Source organism: Vulpes vulpes, chromosome 1 (assembly GCF_048418805.1).
Source record: "Vulpes vulpes isolate BD-2025 chromosome 1, VulVul3, whole genome shotgun sequence".
In the NCBI taxonomy this organism is placed as follows: domain Eukaryota; kingdom Metazoa; phylum Chordata; class Mammalia; order Carnivora; family Canidae; genus Vulpes; species Vulpes vulpes.
In genome coordinates this window covers 128,597,937-128,617,657 of record NC_132780.1, presented here as the reverse complement: position 1 = coordinate 128,617,657, position 19,721 = coordinate 128,597,937, and the positions used below count along the sequence as shown (strand labels likewise).

General features: G+C 48.2%; 1 protein-coding gene across 6 annotated transcripts in view; it reads right to left on the bottom strand.

The window, feature by feature from the left end:
• Window positions 1-15,849, bottom strand: part of ATP13A3 (ATPase 13A3) — a 96,302-nt gene extending 80,453 nt beyond the window's left edge. For 2 of the 6 annotated variants that reach the window (XM_072726701.1, XM_072726688.1), the window contains exon 1: window positions 15,411-15,593. The gene's annotated coding sequence lies outside the window, so the exon portion shown is untranslated. Of the gene's footprint in view, window positions 1-14,564; window positions 14,675-15,231; window positions 15,339-15,410 lie in introns of those variants that run through there. The other 4 variants (XM_072726667.1, XM_072726675.1, XM_072726695.1 and 1 more) reach the window with 4 other exon arrangements.
• Between the last annotated feature and the right edge of the window lie 3,872 nt (window positions 15,850-19,721).

Here is a 19,721-nt window from a genome sequence, read left to right as displayed (position 1 = left end):
GCTTTTAATCTTGGAGTTGTAAATTCAAGCCCCACACTGGGTGTGAGCTTACTTTTAAAAATAATAATAATAGGGCAGCCGGGTGGCTCAGCGGTTTAGCACCACCATCAGCCCAGGGCTGATCCTGGAGACCAGGGATGGAGTCCCACGTAGGGCTCCCTGCATGGACCCTGCTTCTCCCTCTGCCTGTGTCTCTGCCTCTCTCTGTGTCTCTCATTAATAAATATTTTAAAAATAATAATAAAATTTAAATATTCATCAATTCTAAGACTCCTATTATCTATTTTTTTATAGAAACCAGGTTACAGCTTAGATAAAACCTTATTCTTGCTACTAGCTCGTGACCGTCATTATGCAGTTGTTGCATGTACTGCTTGAAGTTGGTCTCAACTATGGTATTACAGTACTATGTCATTTCAACTGAGCAAAGTACATTGTTGTAGTACAGTGCTGAGTTTAAATTGATTAAACATTCAAAAAGATTACACTGTAGCTGCATTCTGAAACAAAAAGTAATAGTGTACAAAGATAGGTACCCAAACAAAGCATCAGAGCAGAGGAAGGGCTTGGAGGAGAAGAGGTGGGAATGGGTAGAGAATAGTTAAGAACGGGAAATAAGGAAGGAAGAAAACATTACAGAAAATTATATTCTAAGTTGTACGTCAAGAAGTTACACATAGAACCCAGAGATATTCATTTTTCTGATTAACAGCCAAACTAGGGACGCCTGAGTGGCTCAGAGGTTGAGCGCCTGCCTTTGGCTCGGGTCGTGATCCCGGGGTCCCCGGATTGAGTCCCACGTCGGGCTCCCTGCATGGAGCCTGCTTCTCCCTCTGCCTGGGTCTCTGCCTCTCTCTGTGTCTCTCATGAATAAACAAAATCTTTTAAAAAAAAATTGCTGTTGAATGGCCTTACTCATAGTACAATCATCATAGAAGTCTGAACTTTCTCATTTCCTATGGTCATTCTGTAATCCACTATTCAGGATTTTAAAAAGAAAAAAAAAACGCATTTGGGGACTATGCCAAACATAACAAAAGTAAATGACACATGTACAGGGATTCTTAGTTTACAAAACACTTTTACTGGCCTTATTTACTTTACTTAGCAGTTTTTTTAAAAATTTATTTATTTATTTATTCATGAAAGACAGAGGCAGAGGCAGAGACACAGGCAGAGGGAGAAGCAGGCTTCCCTCAGGAACACAATGTGGGACTCGATCCAGGATCACGCTCTGAGTCAAAGGCAGATGCTCAACCGCTGAGCCACCCAGGCATCTCTACTTACCAGTTTTCAATCAATATCTTCTTTCAAAAACGGGGAAAAAAAACTCTTCAATTACCCAAAATTAGCACTTTTTACTTTCCCACAAAGTCAAGCATAGGGTGACTATATCAAAAAGCATCACCAACAAATTAAGGAATTAACATGCAGACAGCACTTTCAAGTGTCTATTTTTCAAAAATGCATTTGAAAGCCAAATGTAGTTGAAAGACTGACTAGACTCCTAAGATGGCTCACAAATGACCTTTTACCTCCCACAATTCTGCTAAATTATACTTCCTATTACAGTAGCCTGGGTCATGGGGCAGGTAGCCAGGTAACCCAAGTCTTTACTTCCTCTGCCCACTTCTTAATTATTAATACTCCCTAGGCCTCCACATCCTCTGCCCACTACTTGATATTCTCTGGCTTTCTCTGTAGCAACAGAAAGGGCCAAGAGTAGCACCACTGACGCGTCCAAGGTGATAACTACCAACAGCTGCCAACCAGTATTTTCAGCACTAATCTCTCTCGAGCTCCAGACCCACAGATTTAAACATCATGTTTACATACAACTAAAAGTCAGGGATCCCTGGGTGGCGCAGCGGTTTAGCGCCTGCCTTTGGCCCAGGGCGCGGTCCTGGAGACCCGGGATCGAATCCCACATCGGGCTCCCGGTGCATGGAGCCTGCTTCTCCCTCTGCCTGTGTCTCTGCCTCTCTCTCTCTGTGTGACTATCATAAATAAATTAAAAAAAAAAAATTAAAAAGAAAAAAAAATCAGTTTTAAAAAAAATAAATAAAAATAAAATAAAATAAAAAAACAACTAAGTCAATAGATTCATTTTATCTTTCTTCCAAACCCAAACCTACACCCACCCCCAGCCACTGTGAACAATTCCCTCTACTTCTTAAATGAGTATGATTTGCAAACACTCCATGCCAGGATTTTGGAAGTCATCCTGCACTCCTTCCTATCCCACAAGTAGGCACAGTCTTACTTTACCATGTCTACCTTTCTCACGTCCCCCTCACCCTGCCCCATCTCCACTGGCACCGCCTCAACTCAGGTCCTGATGCCCTCTCTAGTCTCCCTCATTCATATCAATATACAATCCAGATATAATCATTTCTCTGCTTGAAATTTCAATAGTTTGCCATTGTCTGCAACATTTCCCAAACTGGTAAGAGTCCCTCCAAAATAAAATCTTTAAAAAGGCATCCCCTGCTCATATAAATTGAAGAAATACACTGAATTAAACAATCCTTTTACTAGCAAGACACTGAAAAGTCTAGGGGCACCTGCTGGCTCAGTCTGTTGAGCATCTGACTTCAGCTCAGGTCGTGATCTCGGGGTCCTGGGAAGGATTAGTATGTTGGGCTCTCTGCTCCAGCCTTCTGCTCAGCCAGGAATCTACTTCTCCCTCTGCCCCTCCCCCCGTCATGCTCACGCTCATGCACCACACACACACTCTCTCTCTCTCTCTTTTGAAGATTTTTTTTTTTTAATTTTATTAATGAGAGACAGAGAGAGAGAAAGGCAGAGGGAGAGGGAGAAGCAGACTCCATGCAGGGAGCCTGATCCAGAACTCGATCCTGGTACCCCGGGATCACGCCCTGAGCCAAAGGCAGACACTCAACCACTAAGCCACCCAGGTGCCCCCCTCTCGATCTCTCAAATAAAATCTTTAAAAAAACACACAAACCTGAAAAGTTTCACAATACACAATACTACAGGTTTCCCTACCATGAATGGGGAAGTGGAGTAGAAGATAGGCCCAACTGGGCTCTAAGAACAAAGTTACAACTAAGTGGAAGACATGTAACATCCCTCAGAATCTGGCCCTGCCCAGTTGTCACCACCACCTACCTGCCTTTTACCAGTGGTTATCATTCACTTCTTACAAACCTTACATCCCATCTATAAAGAACACATTTGTAGTTCCCCAAAGAACTATTGTTTCCTGACTCCAGTCCTTCACATACATCGTCCCTTCTGCCAACAATGCCCTTCCCGAACAGTCTAGCTGAAGGGCTCTTACAAGTACTTCCAGACCCTGGTCAAATAACTCCACCATGTTTTGATTGTCCCTTCTACCTTCCAGCAGGACAACTCCATCTTGTCTCTTCATACCTGTCAGAACATTTGTCCTATAATATCGGACTTACAGGGGCACCTGGGTGGCTCAGCGCATGATCCCAAAGTCCCCGGGATCAAATCCTGCATCGGGCTCCCTGCGTGGAGTGGAGCCTGCTTCTCCCTCTGCCTGTGTCTCTGTCTCTCTGTGTCTCTCATGAATAAATAAAATCTTTAAAAAAAATTTTTTTTTTAATTTTTTTAATTGGACCTACAGACTGAAAACCTTAAAGGCTGAGAACAAAGACAGCACCCAGCAATGGAGGTAAATGAATGAAACACGGCAAGACAAGACAAAGGGTATGAGGAAAGGGCAAAATCCTTCCTGTTTTTCTGGGTAAAATTTCACAACCCAGTACATTTTGTCTTTGGCATGCTCCCACACTCATCCCAATGCCCTTTCCAACTTTCCCAATACCCTCTCCTATGTCCCTTGCTGACTCCACATACTCTGCATACCCTCCACCTACAGCAGTATATTCTTTGGGATCAACTACTTCTTCATCAAGAGTCCAAAATTATGGGACGCCTGGGTGGCTCAGTGGTTTAGCATCTGCCTTCGGCTCAGGTTGTGATCCTGGGGTCCCGGGATCGAGTCCCGCGTCGGGCTCCCTGCAGGGAGCCTGCTTCTCCCTCTGCCTGTGTCTCTCATGAATAAATAAAATCTTAAAAAAAAAAAAAAAAAAGGCATGGAGAAGATATGGGCAGTAGGCATTTGGCAGTGGTAGTGGTAGTGCTACCAATCAAAAGCTGGCCCATGTAAAGGTCTCCGAGTATTCCTAACCGGGCTTCCCTCAAGTTTTCTCATCTCCCCACTCCACCCATTCCTGCACAGGAGCAGCAATGGGCACTACCAGCAGAAACAGAGCTGGAGATGCTGCTATACTGCAATCCTATGGGTCACCCACTCTTGGATTGAAAACCTGTGTTCATCTTAGGGACCAATGGTGACCAGTTTTTCATTATTCTGGAAAGTCTCACTAACATGTTCTCCAGGGCCTTAAAACAGTGCCTTTATCCTCTTCAGGTAATATCTTGAAATATACCCTAGACCATTGCTTGATTTAGAAAAAGGCAAATTAGGGGATCCCTGGGTGGCGCAGCGGTTTGGCGCCTGCCTTTGGCCCAGGGCGCGATCCTGGAGACCTGGGATCGAATCCCACGTCGGGCTCCCGGTGCATGGAGCCTGCTTCTCCCTCTGCCTGTGTCTCTGCCTCTCTCTCTATCTCTCTGTGACTATCATAAATAAATAAAAAAATTTAAAACTAAAAAAAAAAAAAAAGAAAAAGGCAAATTAGCTGAAAAAAAAAAAATGTTGCCCCAAGTATCCTAATATGCTAGAATAAATCTATAAATATCAAATTAACATTTAGCAAAAATCATTATGGCTTATCACCACTTTTGATTTCACAAAATGTCATGTTTCAGAATGTCACTGTCTGGGGCGCCTCAGTGGCTCAGTCGGTTAAGCATCTGCCTTCAGCTCAGGTCGTGGTCTCAGGGTCCTGGAATCAAGTCCCACATCAGGCTTCCTGCTCAGCAAGGAGTCTGCTTCTCTCTCTCTCCCTCTGCCCCTCCCGCAATGTGTACACTCGTGCACATGCTTGCTCCCTTTCTCTAATAAATAAAAATCTTTTTTAAAATGTCACTGTCAACATGTCCTTAAGAACTGTGCTAAATGCTGGAGATTATGAAGATTAAATTTCTCGCCTCAAAGCATCAAGTCTAATGGGCTAGAGATAAGCAACACATATCAAAATGGCTGAGTGCTATAAAGTATACCTTTGATCTAAGACCTGAAAGGTGTGAAGTTCATCAAGCAGTAAAGAGGGAAAATAACAGAGGGATGGAATCCAAGCAGAGGAATTACCTCGTGCAGAAGTACTGAGGGAAGAGGAGGCAAATTAGTTAGAGGAGGGGCTTGGGGAGATGGCAATGAAGGGATGCACTAGCCGTGACCGAAAGCAAGTCATGTATGGAATTGTTGAACCATTATATTGTACACCTGAAATACTGTATGCTAACCAGAATTAAAATTAAAACAAATTTAAAAAGCACTAAGGCGAGAAATCCTAGAAAAACGTCTTGAATACAAATTAAAACAGCTGGAGCATAGGGTAGCCTCTATGGAACACCTGGAAATGGAGCTAAAAATGGGACAGGATCAGATCATGATGAAGAACCTTGCCTGATATGATAAAGACATAGATTAACTTGCAGATGATGGAGATTCTGAACTTTTTACAACTGAAAGAGACCAAAGCCCATGCCATGGGGCCACATTCCAAAGACTACAACTTGAATGGTGTCTCTGGGACCCGTACAGCGCAGCAGCACTGTGTTCACCTGCTAGACCATCTGCCTTTAGCGAGAGGGCATTTCTGCTCAAGTGAGCAGAACTCATTTCATCCCCATACATCCAACGTCTCGCCCTGCGCTTGGCACATACAGGAACTAAGAAAATACTGAAGAGTAAGATTTGCCAACACAATCGTATGGGCAAAACCAAGGGCCCTAACCAAGCTTCCTTCCTGCCTGCCTAGAGAAATCACAACTCTTACGTACCACCATAACTGGTAATTACTGCAACTTTTAAGGAACATGAGGAAAGATCACTCACCACAGGCTGCATCAGAGATAAGGAAGGATTCAGGGAAAAAACACATTAAGATGCCTCTGAACCTAACTAAATTAAGCACTGTACTCTGTTCTTCTCACCAAACACTGAACAGAAAACAACCTGGGTTAACCCAAATCTATTCATCAATGAAGTCTAAGGCAGTGGTAATAACTATAAAAAGTATAATTTCATATCAAAGCATCCATGAAATAAAAATCTATTTTAACTGAGAATGTTAGGTTTTCAAATCATTAAGTGCTCCAGACAAAATTAGGCTACTTGCCTGCAGTAGCTTGCATTTACTGAGCAAACTGAATCACATGATTATTATTGGCATGTAAATAAGGATTATATCTCTTACGCTTGGAAAAACAGTAAGGCAAAAGAAATTTTAAGAGAAACTTTAGGAAATCAGAACCAAAAATAAGTCATAGATGAGCTTAAAAAATGAACGGCTTAAGAAGTTAAGGCACAGGTGCACCTGGGAGGCTCAGTCCGTTAAACATCTGTCTTTGGCTCAGGTCATGATCTCAGGCTCCTGGGATGGAGCCCACATTGGCATTAGGCTTCCTGCTCAGCAGGGAGTCTGCTTCTCCCTCCCTCCCTGTGTGCGCTCTCCCTTGCGCCCGTGCGCGCTCTCTCTCTCTCTCAAATAACAAAATCTTAAAAAAAGAAGAAATTAAGGCATAATCTCGAAGTGGATGATAAACCTTTGGTCTTTGAAGAACCAGAGACCCACATTTAAAGAAAGCAATCCAAAGGCCACAAAGGAAAATAAAATTTAAAAACTTCCTTTTAAGGGGATCCCTGGGTGGCGCAGCAGTTTAGCGCCTGCCTTTGGCCCAGGGCGCGATCCTGGAGACCCGGGATCGAATCCCACATCAGGCTCCCGGTGCATGGAGCCTGCTTCTCCCTCTGCCTGTGTCTCTGCCTCTCTCTCTCTCTGTGACTATCATAAATAAATAAAAAATTAAAAAAAAAAAAAACTTCCTTTTAAATAAAAGATGTCAGGGGATGCCTGATGCCTGGGTGGCTCAGCGGTTGAGTGCCTGCCTTCGGCCCAGGGTGTGATCCTGGAGACCCAGGATCGAGTCCCACGTCGAGCTCCCTGCAGGAGACTGCTTCTCCCTCTGCCTGTGTCTCTGCCTCTGTGTGTCTCTCATGAATAAATAAATAAACGTTTTTAATAAATAAATAAAATCTTTTTAAAAAATAAAAATAAAGAAAAGACGTAGGGACACCTGGGTGGCTCAGTGGTTGAGCATCTGCCTTTGGCTTGGTCCTAGGATCAAGTCCCACATCAGGTTCCCCATGAGAAGCCTGCTTCTCCCTCTGCCTGGGTCTCAGCCTCTCTGTGTGTCTCTCATGAATAAATAAAATCTTTAAAAAAAGGAAGCCTGGGTGGCTCAGTAGTTGGGCATCTGCCTTGAGCCCAGGGCATGATCCTGGGGTCCTGGGATCAAGTCCCACATAGGGCTTCCTGCAGGGAGCCTGCTTCTCCCTCTGCCTGTGTCTCTGCCTCTCTTTCTGCATCACTCATGAATAAATAAAATCTTTAAAAAAAAAATCTTTAAAAAATATAATCCTCAAATATAAAAAAATAAAAAGATATAAACACATTTCAATAACCAGTATTTTCTATTGTTTTTATTCTTAATTTTTATTATTTTAATAACCAGTATTTGTAAATGAAAATAATGCACATAAAACTCCATTAAATAAACCTAAGTAGACATATTTTTAAATTTTATACTGTGACCAGGAGTGAATGGGTGAATGGATAACAGTCACAACAGTCCAACAGGATGGAGGGAAATGGCTGCATTGCAAACACACCCAGAGAAAGAAAGACAAAAATACGCATAAAATGTATATTAGAGATACATGAGGTTAACAGCCTGAACCTTTTAGGATGTTCCCAAAGATGCAAAATCATGGTATCTTTCTATGAAGAGCCTGAATACAACACTATGTCATTACTGCCCGCTGCTCTAGTTAAAATAGGCAGCAATCCTCAATCCCCCACCCCCACACATCCTCATCTCTCTCTCATACATACGTTACTTGTTTTGAGTATGTTAAATATAATTAAACAAATAGCAGTACGTTACCATTTACTGAGCCTATCCTCACAATTCTCTAAGGTAACTTTTATTATCTCCAGTCATCAAAGGAAGAAACTAAAAAAGTCACTTGAACCCAACTATAGAGCTAATAAGTGATGAGGCTGAAACTCAAAGTCACTTGTATATGGCTCTGAAGCCCACATTTTAACCACTATACCATGCCCACTCCTGAGGCATTTTTAGCCACCATTATCTTTTTTTTTTTTTAAGACTGATGTTTTCTTACTGTGCTATCCCAAGAGTAATATATTTAGGCTCAGATACTTCAAATTTCATGAAAAACATCTACAACTTATACAGTTCTTTTATTTATTTTTAAGTAAACTCTGCACTCAATGTGGGGCTCAAACTCACAACCAGATCAATAGTCACATGCTCTACCAACTGAACCAGTCAGGGGCCCCTATAGTTCTTTTAAAATAATGCAGATTTGGGATGCCTGGGTGGCTCAGCCGTTGAGGTCTGTCCTTGGCTCAGGGCATGATCCCGGGGTGCCGGAATCCAGTCTCACATCGAGGTTCCTGCACGGAGCCTGTTTCTCCCTCTGCCTCTCTCTGTGTCTCTCATGAATAAATAAATCTTTAAAAAAATAAAAATTAAAAAATTAAATAAGATAAAATAATGCAGATTTTACTAACAGTAGGGAAGACATTAACTAACAACGAATATAGCTGAGTATCAATCCAGAATTACACAAAGTACAAAAGGTCCTCCAAAATTCCCAACTTTAGGACCTAGCCTTTTAATTATGCTAGATTATTTGTGTGGTATGAAACACCCAGTGCAACCCTGGAAAGAGAGCAGCTACCTAATTCCTTTCTCCATTATTCACATTGTAGACTCTCATTATATGCTTTTAACTATACCTACTCAACAATCATGTTACAGGAGAAAAGAAAAACAAGAGAAAAAAAACACTTTAAATAGTGGTGGTGGGATGCCTGACTTTACATCCTTGTCCCAGAGTGAGTGTGCAATGGGGACTATAAATATGTTCCTCAGCCAGTCTAAAGCCCCATTCACCTGTCAAAAGGTATCTTGCAGGGATGCCTGGGTGGCTCAGCGGTCTGCCTTTGGTTCAGGTCGTGACCCCGGAGCCCAGAGTCCCACATCAGGCTCCATGCAAGAAGCCTGCTTCTCCCTCTGCCTGTGTCTCTGCCTCTCTCTGTGTGTGTCTCATGAATAAATAAATGAAATCTTTAAAGAAAAAAAAAGGGTATCCTGCATAGCCAATTATGATCCAGCTCACCAAAAAAGTAACCTATTCTAAAAGGTGGAGGAAAAACTAGCCATTGGAACTGAAAAACAGTATGTCAGTTAACAACCAGTTTTCAAACTGGTATCTTCCTGAAGGACTCTTTCAAGGAGAATTTTGGCTATGCAGGATTTCTACATTAAATGAGAATTTGGCCCAAAGCCCCCATTATAGAAGATGATTTCACTATACTCAGCTCTTTAGATCAGAAAGAATTACGAACTCAAACATTTGTCTTATATATCAAAGTAAGTTAATAACTAATGCATTATTCATTCTATTTCACAAATGGGAAAAAGCAGAGCAACAGGGATGCTGTTAGAAGGCACACTAGACCCATGTGGGAACTGTTCCGTGACTTATTTTAAAATAAAATAAAAATGGGGTGTCTGGATAGCTCGGTCAGTTAAGTGTCTGCCTTCAGCTCAGGATGCGGTCCCAGAGTCCTGGGATTGAGCCCCACATAGGGCTTCTTCCTCACCCTCTGCCATTCCTCTCCTGCTTGTGTTCTCTGGCAAGCACACTCTCACCCGCTCGCTCCCTCGCTCTGTCAAATAAATAAAATCTTTAAAAATAAGTAAGTAGGGCACAGCCAGGGTGGCTCAGCTGGGGTGGCTCAGCAGTTGAATGCCGCCTTCAGCCCGGGGCATGGTCCTGGGGTCCCGGGATCGAGTCCCACATCGGGCTCCCTGCATGGAGCCTGTTCTCCCTCTGCCTGGGTCTCTGCCTCTCTCTCTCTCTCTCTCTCATGAATACATAAATAAAATATTTAAAAATAAATAAATATAATAAGTAAAATAAAATAAAAATGTAATAAAGGGGCACCTGGATGGCTGGTGTCTACCTTCGGCTCAGGTCATAATTCCAGGGTCCTGGTATCAAGTCCCACATCAGGCTGCCCGCTCAGCTGCTTCTCCCCCTCCCCCCTGCTCGTGCACATGCTTGCTCTCTCTCTCTCTCAAATAAAAAAAATCTTAAAAAAAAAAAGTAATTAAAGTCAGTCATGTAATGAAAAGCAATTCTTAACATTGGCTCTCAGTAGAAAAAAGAAAAAAACAGTGAATTTTGAGATGAGCCATTACTACAATACAAAACAAAGGCAAGGGCATCTCTGGGTGGCTCAGCTGTTTAGCGCCTGCCTTTGGCCGGGGGCGTGATCCTGGAGTGCTGGGATCGAGTCCCGGAGTCCCGCGTTGGGCTCCCTGCATGAAACCTGCTCCTCCCTCTGCCTGTGTCTCTGCCTTTCTCTATGTGTCTTTCATGAGTAAATAAATAAAATATTAAAAAAAAAAAAAGAGCAAAGGCAAGAGTGGAAATAATTCCCTACCAACAGAAACCATCTAACCCTAGATCCTTTACTAGCACTAGCATGCTATCACTTACTGTACACATTTCCTCGGTCTAGGACCTGTGACCATTCACCATTGTCTTCCAATCTTACACTTCATTATTTCAATGTCTAACTCACAAATTCCTTGTGAAGAAAATAGGTAAAACTAAATAAAATAATTAATCTAGCTTGCTATCAGAGGTAGAACTGTCTTTCATATTACTATCCAAAAACAGTTATAAATATTTTTACTTATTTTTTCAAGATTTTATATTTAAATAATCTCTAACATGGAGCTCGACCTTACAACCCCAAGATCGAGTCGCATACTCCACCGACTGGGCCAGACAGGCATCCCCAAATATTTTTATTTAAAACTTCTGGAAAAAGTCCACCTACATCAAGTTCCACATCATGTAATTAGGAAACCCTGCTTTACACAGTTAACTCACTTTTAACAGAAATTCAATTTCTTACCAAATATCTAAGTATCAACAGATCATTTAAAAGCAAGATCCAAAGGGAGCAAGTGAGAATCAACAAAAGAGACAAATTTCAATTAAGAGATTAATTACAACCCATTTAATTCATACCATCCCACATACACAGACATTAAACACAGGGTACTTTTTACTGCGTTCTCAGTTCATACTAGTATCAGTGGTCTCGGGTGATAGGAGAAGGTAAAAGGTGTGTCTTCTTCACCTGTTCCCTCAAAGAAACATGCCTCCTAGGAGCTCGGTTTCCAAATGTCTGTATGGCCTCTTTCCCTGGGGAGATGCCTTGCGGGTACAGAACTCCTTTAATTTGGCAGTCGTAAAGTCTGCTATCAGAGTTAATGTTTTACCACTCAGACCTAACAAAGGCCCCATTATGAGCCTCCGGGTCTAAGATGTTACCAGATCCAGTGCTGGGACAGTTCTCTCTGGAAAACTGCTCCATAGAAACTCTCCAGCACTCGGCACTCTCAACTTTGCTCATTCTCACACATCTGATGATCTGAACAAATCTCCTTCTCCTACATTCCATTCTTCTCCCTCCTTCCTAATGACATTTTTTAACTCGTGATTACAAAAGTGATTGTTTTTTATTACCACTGATTTGTGACATTTCACATCATCTCTATTTTTAATCTTACTAATTAAAAATCTTTTGTGTTTTTTTAAATACTTTTTTTAAAATACTTTTTTTTAATTAGAGATAGAGCGCAACACAGGGCTCAATCTCATGGGCTGAGCCAAAATCAATGACACCTAACCAACTGAGCCACCCAAACACCAAACTAATACAAATGTTTTTAACCTACAGCTTATGTAATCACTAGGTACCATGAAGTCCAGGGCATGTTACCCTACAGACAACTACTTACTTTCCTCCAGATAAACCCAGAACCTTTTATAGTTTTACATAAATCTTAAAACATGGGCTCTAATTCTGATGCTCTCTTCTTTCTCTATCTCAAAATATAAGGTCAACAAAATTCAAGTTAAGACTCTAACAATTATTTCCTTGCCTCTTGCAAGTTTCCTGGACTAGTTAGATGGGTTAATAATTAGAACATGGTTTCGGTGACTACAGATCTATTATCACCATAGGCCAGTTAGTTTCATTTCACACAAACTATGTTCCAAAACCAAAGATTAAATCCCATCAGCGATCTCTTGGATGCAGATTTAACTAGATGAGCTATACGGTGCACTCAGCATGCCTTCCATCACTGGAATGTGTATCTACCTGATATATTAGGTAATAGCACTACATTATCTTCTTTTAGTGTACCGCTATAAACTGTTATCTTAATAAGTGATAAGCTGCTAATTCCTATTCAACTCATGTTCCATCACAAAGTCTTCTACTTAATACGTATATAGTTAGTTTAGGTTACCCAGTATACCAGCGGACAGAATTCAGTGTTAGGTAACAAGTAATCACGATAATTTTAAAATTCTCTTTCTGTCTTCCCAGAGTTTTAGCAATTAAAACCATTTTGTTGTCATTCAAAAATATAAAGTTATTTCCCCCGTCACCCCGACCATTAGGGAAAAAATACAGAATAAAAACAAAGTTTCACAGGATGCCTCCCTATCACTGATCATGGCCCATCTCCTAGGACTGCTATCAATCTTCAAAGTATACTCACATCTTCAAACCTCATATTCACAGTGCTTGCAAGACTACCTACCTACCAGGTTATACAAGCAGAGCCTGATTTAGTGTATAGAACGAAAGAGGCAAAGGGAGAATTGAAGTGTCTCAGCTAACCTCAAAACTCTCTGAAGTAAGTATTACTATTTTTGTTTTCAATAAGAAAGAACTGGAAGAGGAGCAGCCCAGGTGGCCGGTTTAGCACCGCCTTCAGCCCAGGGAGTGATCCTGGAAGAGACCCAGGATCGAGCCCCACGTGGGGCTCCCTGCACGGAGCCTGCTTCTCCCTCTGCCTGGGTCTCTGCCTCTCTGTGTCTCCCGTGAATAAATAAATAAAATCTTTATTAAAAAAAAAAAAAAAAACAAAGAAAAACAACTGGAAGATGATGAAGATCAAGGAAGTTAAGCAATTTACAATATAAGGGACTTTGAAGACACGCAGAATCCTAGCTCTCTGTTACCATATGGGACAAACTGTTTCTATTTCTAGGTTTACCATGTTAGCGGTCTGTGACTGTGGGCAACTTAACATCCCTAAACCTCAGTTTCCTCATCTGTAAAATAGGGTCTAGGGGTGCCTGGGTGGCTCAGGGTGTGATCCCGGGGTCCTGGGATCGAGTCCCACGTTGGGCTCCCTGCACGGAGCCTGCTTCTCCCTCTGCCTGTGTCTCTGCCTCTTTCTCTGTGTGTCATGAATAAATAAATAAATCTTTAAAAAAAAATAGGGTTTAAATGAAATAATCCATGTCAAGTGTTTGATTCAAAGCCTACTATGTAACAAGCTTACTCAGTAACTATTAGCACTGGTCAAAGTCAAACGGTTAGTTATGAAAAGTCAAAAAACAAACTCCAGTCTGATTTTCCAAGTCCATGCTTTTTCTACAATATGTTGTAACTGCCAATAAATAGTTCTTATCCACGTAAGAATCTATACTTGAAATATGACATCAGTGGAAAACTGATGTTACCTAAATGAGAGAATTAAGAGCTAACTGAGCCAACAGAAGTATTTTAGCTCTAATATCTAATAAGCAAACGCCACAGAAAGTCATCAGAGGATAATGTTTAGACATTCAAGCTTACAAAGCTTTGTTGTAATTACTATGAAACTATTTTCCTATCTGTGTAGGAATTTACCTCAAATCAGTTATAAATTAAGATTCTTAATTACCAAGCATACTCCAAGTAAAGCAACCTGATTGACCTGGACAAAGAAATCAGCCCTCCTACTACATAATCTGAACACTGCATAAACTGAAGCCTGTCAAGAGTATCTTCAAGAAGAATTGCTACCTCTTATTTTTTATTTATTTATTTATTCACGAGACACAGAGAGAGGCAGAGACCCAGGCAGAGGGAGAAGCAGGCTCCACGCAGGGAGCCCGACCTGGGACTGGATCCTGGGACCCGGGGTCACACCCGGGTCACAGGCAGGTGCTCAACCGCTGAGCCCCCGGGCGCCCCTGCCACTTCATACTGTCGTGGGTAACTATACTACTTACACACTGAGACGACCAGTGTCCTCACTTTTCCTGCCCAACACCCTGAGGGACAAACGACAGGCTCCGCCAACCTTGACAGACACCTCACTGAACCGTCTGTCCTAGCGGGTCTGACAGCGGCTGATGCAGGAGCACAGGAGCAGAACCAGGATCGGGAACAGGCTACAGGGAACCTCCAGGAGCTGACCTGTATTTTAAAAAGTGCCGCTAACCCAGGATGGGGCGTCCGCACACACTCATCGTAGCAAGTGTAGCCTCCTCGGCAAACAGGCCTCCCTAGCACAGGCCACACTACTCCTGCGAAACAAAGTACACGCGCCTTGGTAAGGAGGCAGAGACCCAGCCAAGGGCACGACTCTTGTTTTTACAGGTTTTACTTATTTATTCATGAGAGACAGAGGGGCAGAGACCCGGGCAGAGGGAGAAGCAGGCTCCATGCAGGGAGCCCGACGGGGACTCGGGGGCTGGACCCCTGACCTGGGGTCATGCCCAGGCGCCCAATGGGGACTCGGGGCCTGGATCCCCGACCCGGGGTCACGCCTGGGGGCCCGACGGGGACTCGGGGACTAGACCCCCGACCCGGGGTCACAGCTGGACGCCCGTTGAGGACTCGGGGCCCGGACCCCCGACCCGGGGTCACGCCTGGGCGCCCAATGGGGACTTGGGGCCTGGACCCCAACCCGGGGTCACGCCTGGGGGTCCGACGGGGACTCGGGGGCTGGACCCCCGACCCGGGGTCACAGCTGGACGCCCGTTGAGGACTCGGGGCCCGGATCCCCGACCCGGGGTCACGCCGGGCCGGAGGCAGGCGCTGCCCCGCGGAGCCCCGGGCGCCCAGGAACCACACGTCCCACCTGCAAGTCAGCCCTCAGCGGAGAACCGGAACCGCCTGGCTCGAGCGACACCTGCGTCTGTCGCGCCTTCGGGGCTGTCCGCGGCCGACTCGCGGGTCTGGAGCCGCCTCCGCCCGCAGGCGTCCCCCTGAGCCAGCTCCGAGGCGCACGGAGGGGACCCGGCCCCGGGCGAGTCCTACCTGGCGGTCGGGGACGGGCTCCGGGACGGGCTCCGGGGACGGCCGCCGCCCCTGCCCCGCACCTGCCCCGCCCCTGCCCCGCACCTGCCCCGCCGCCGCCGCCCAGGAGCGCGGGTGCAGGCCCCGGAGGCCGCCGACCGCAGGCTCCACGCCCGCCGCTCGCCCGCCGCCGGCTCCCGGGGGCCTCGGGGCCCGAGCAGCCGCCGCTCCGCGGGGCGCCAGGCCCGGGCCCGCCGCTGCCGCCGCCGCCGCCGCCGCCGCGCTCAGCCCAGCCCCATCGCCCGGGGCCGCTCGGGGTCGCTCGGGGTCGCGGCGCGGCGGGCGGCGGGGGCGGAAGGCGCGGCGGGCGGGCCGGGCCGGCAGCGGGCGGCAGGAGGGCCGCGCGGGCGGGGAGGGGGCGGTTCTCCCTCGGAGGCGCAGGGGCGGCCGGCGACGAAGCGGCCCCCTCCGCCGCGGCGCCGGGACCTCAGCGCGGGCAGCGGCCGGGGAGCGCGGCGAGCTCGGGCCTCCCGCGCCCGGATGTGAGGTCACGTGGCCGCCTCGGCCGAGCGCGCCGCGGAGGGGCGCGGGACGTCGGGGGCGGGGCCTCGGGGTGGAGCGGGGGCGGGGCCTCGGGGCCTCGGTGGGCGGGGCGACGGCGCAGGCCCCGCCCCCGCGAGCCAGGGGATGCGGCGGGAAGGCGCTCGCCCAGCCGCCCAGTGCGGGCGGGAGGCTGCGGCTGCGGGTGCAGGGCAGGGGGCTCGGCGCGGCGGAGGCGGACCTGCCCCCCACCCCACCCACCCCCCCCCCCCCCGGTCCCGGCCGCGCAAACACGAGCTCTTAGCACAAACGTCCCGCGACGGGCCTGCAAGCCCGGCCCACGGTCCAGGTCGCCCCCGCCCCCGCCAAAGACAGAAACGCGCAATTCGCCTTCGGCGGCGGGCTCTGCGCCAGGGCCGGGAAGGGCGGAAGCGGACCCCAGGGACCCCTACGCCCCACCGCCTGCCGCGCCGGAGGCTCTTCCGAGGGCGCTGGAGGCAAACTCCGCACCCCCGTCCGCACCGCCCCCGCACCTCCGTCCACACCTCCCCCTGCACCTTCCCCTGCACCTCCCTCCGCACCGCTCCCCCGCACCTCCCCCGCACCGCCCCCTGCACCTCCGTCCACACCTCCGTCTGCACCTCCCCCGCACCTCCTTCCCCCCCCCCGCACCTGTCTGCACCTCCCCCGCACCGCCCCCTACACCTCCCCCACACCTCCTCCCCCCCGCACCTCCGTCTGCACCTCCCCCACACCTCCCCCCCGCACCTCCCCCGCATCGCCGCCCCCGCACCACCCTCCGCACCGCCCCCACCTCCGTCTGCACCTCCCCCCTCATCTCCCCCGCACCTCCTTCCGCACCGCCCCCCGCACCTCCCCCCGCATCTCCGTCTGCACCTCCCCCGCACAATCCTCCGCACAGCCCCCAGCATCTCCCCCCGCATCTCCGTCTGCATCTCCCCCGCACGTCCCCCCGCAGAGGCTTGGTCCCTGCCCGCTGCCCGCCCGACCCGAGCCGCGCCTTTGGTTTCCGCCACCTGCTGCCCGGGCCGCTCCCACCTGGAAGCGCGCCTCCCTGGGGGCCTCCCTACACCTGGCGGCTTAGACGCGAGACAGGGACGGGGGCGACCCGCCCGGCCCCCCGCCCTCCGCACCCGAGACCCCTCCCCGGAGGCCAAAAGCATTCCGGCTCCGGTTCAGTAGTGGCACCTGGTGACACCTGTCCCGGGCCCGCACTTACGGCGACGCCTCATGGGGACAGGACGCTGCTCGGAGTCCGCAGTGCAGGTGATGCGGGAGGGGGCGAGCTGCACCTGGCAGGGCTGGCATCCCGCAAACGACCCCCTGGGTGGGCAGGTGTGACATTCTCCGGGAAGTTTCCAATTGTCTTCGCGTTAATACCTTGCCAGAGGGAAAAGCAATCTTTAACTTGACATCCCAAGGCCTCCAGTATCTCCCCGTCCTCTTTAGCATATGAAGGACCTTTTGAAATCTCCCTTTGGGGAGGCCTGGGGGGCTCAGCGGCTGAGCGGCTGACTTTGGCTCCGGGTGTGACCCCGGGATCCTGGGGTCGAGTCCCACATCAGGCTCCCTGCATGGAGCCTGCTTCTCCCTCTGCCTGTGTCTCAGTCTCTCTCTGTGTCTCTCATGGATAAATAAATAAAATCTTTAAAAAAAAAAAAAAAAAAGGAATCTCCCTTTTTCCCTACCTCCCACTCCCCAGGTAATCAGCCACCCCTCCTAGGCCCAGGGCAGCCGCTGTTCCTGCCCCCGGGGTCCCGCCCCCGGGGTCCTCTCCCCGGGCTTTAATAAAACCAGCATTTTGCATCAAAGACGTCTACAGAATTCTTTCTAGGTCGGCTCCAGATCTCACCTATGTCCCAAAACTTCATCACAGGTGTCACACTGCTCCTGGCTCCCTACGTTGTGTGGAGCTGGACGGTTTCCACCCATTTCCTCACCTGGCGTAGACAGCACACCCCACCTGGTGGGCCTGTATCTCCCTTCACAACCCCTGGGCACAGTCCCACCACTTGTGTGTGTGTGTTTCCTTTAAGCCTTATTAGTGCTCAAATGATAAGGGGTGTGTTAGGGTTGTCAAACTCTGAGAAGCCCGCTGGATAGGATTGAGCCCTTAAAAGCCTCCTGCCCCAACTCTCCTGGCCCCTTGGCTCCAGGCTACTGCTTCTCAGCCTTTAAACCAGTTCAGGTCTCTCCCAAATCTGAAAACAAAGCTGTGGTGCCAGCCCTCCATTCCAGGCGCACTCTCCAGTTAGCTTCCGAGGGCTTCTCCCCCTCTCATGCAGGCTGCAGGCCTCTTAGACGGGTGTGTGTGTGCATGCGCATGTGCCTGCGGGCCCTTCTGTCCTGTCCTTCTCCCCCTTCACCCCCCCTCCACTTCCTCATTTCTCAACACTTGACAGTCTGGCTGCTTCTCTCCTTCCCCCCCCCCACACACCCCCTTGCTAACCCTGCTCAGGCAGGAGTAACCTCTGATCTTCATTTACCCAAAGTGGAAAGGTACTCCTCAGGCCTATCTCTCTGGATCTCTCTACTGCATTTGACACCTCCAGATGACTCTCACCTTCTGGAATCTCAATACTATTTTGGATTCCAAAGGAGTGCACTCTCCCAATTCTCACGTCTCAGTAAATAAGGCCCCTGCCTCCTCTGGTCCTTCAATGACATCACCCGTGAATCTGCGCCTTACATGCAAGACTCCCTGTAAGCCCCTCAGCTCCTCTCAATCCACGCTCCTGGGGATTGCCTCCGTCCTCACGGTGTCAACTACCTGGTCAGCCATCCGCAGGCCTCTTTCACAAAAATTAGACCCAAATATCCTCAGTCCGGCCTGCCTGGCGGCCCTATCTAGACATATCACCCAGGTACCCCAAGCTCAGCATGTCCGAGAGACTGAGCCCACCCACTAGCTGCATAGTAGCCCACTCTCAATTGCCCCCCCCCCCCAGCACCCAATGTCATCAGAATTAGAAAGTTGGAGGGACGCTGGGTGGCTCAGTCAATGAAGTGTCTGCCTTTGGCTCAGGTCATGATCCCAGCTTCCTAGGATGGAGCCGGGCTCAGTGAGGAGCCTCCTTCTCGCTCTCCTGCTGCAGCTCCCCTTGCTTGTGTGCTCCCTCTCTCTCTCTCTCTCTCTCTCTCTCTCTCTGTCAAATAAATACATAAAATCTTTTTTAAAAAGTTGTAAATCTTGGTTCAGCCCTTTGCCTTATCCAGGAACCAAATCCTACCTATTTTACCTCCTTAGTAAGCCTGGAATCCCCACCTCCATTCCCACCGCATGGACCCACCATCCTTTGGAGCAGCCTCCTAAGTGCCGCCTTCAGGCAAACTCAGCCTCCACTCAGCCTCCAGAGCATCCTGCAGGAGCCTGTCAGTGCATTGAGGCTTTTCAAAGGCCCCGAAGAGCCCCAGACCTCAAGAAGCAGCCGAGATGCCTAGAGCAAGGCAACAACCACCTGAGCAAGGGAAAACTGTAGGAAGAAAAAAGGCAATTGAACTCTTCAGGAAATTCTCTGCTACAGATGTTCTGGGTACCACAGAGGAGATCTGGACACTGCCTGGAAGAGATGCTGAGTCACCAGGAGAGGCTTGAGCCTGTTGATAAGCTGAGGGAAAAGATGGAGCCAGGAGAGGAGAAGAAGGCCAAGAAGGTAGAAAAAGAACAGAGCACGTCCAGAGAAGTTCTGGGAGGCGGGCTGACGCCCCACCCGCGATGATTCCAGCCGGGCCCTCCCTCCTGTGACCCCACTCTCTTCCAGACCCCCGACC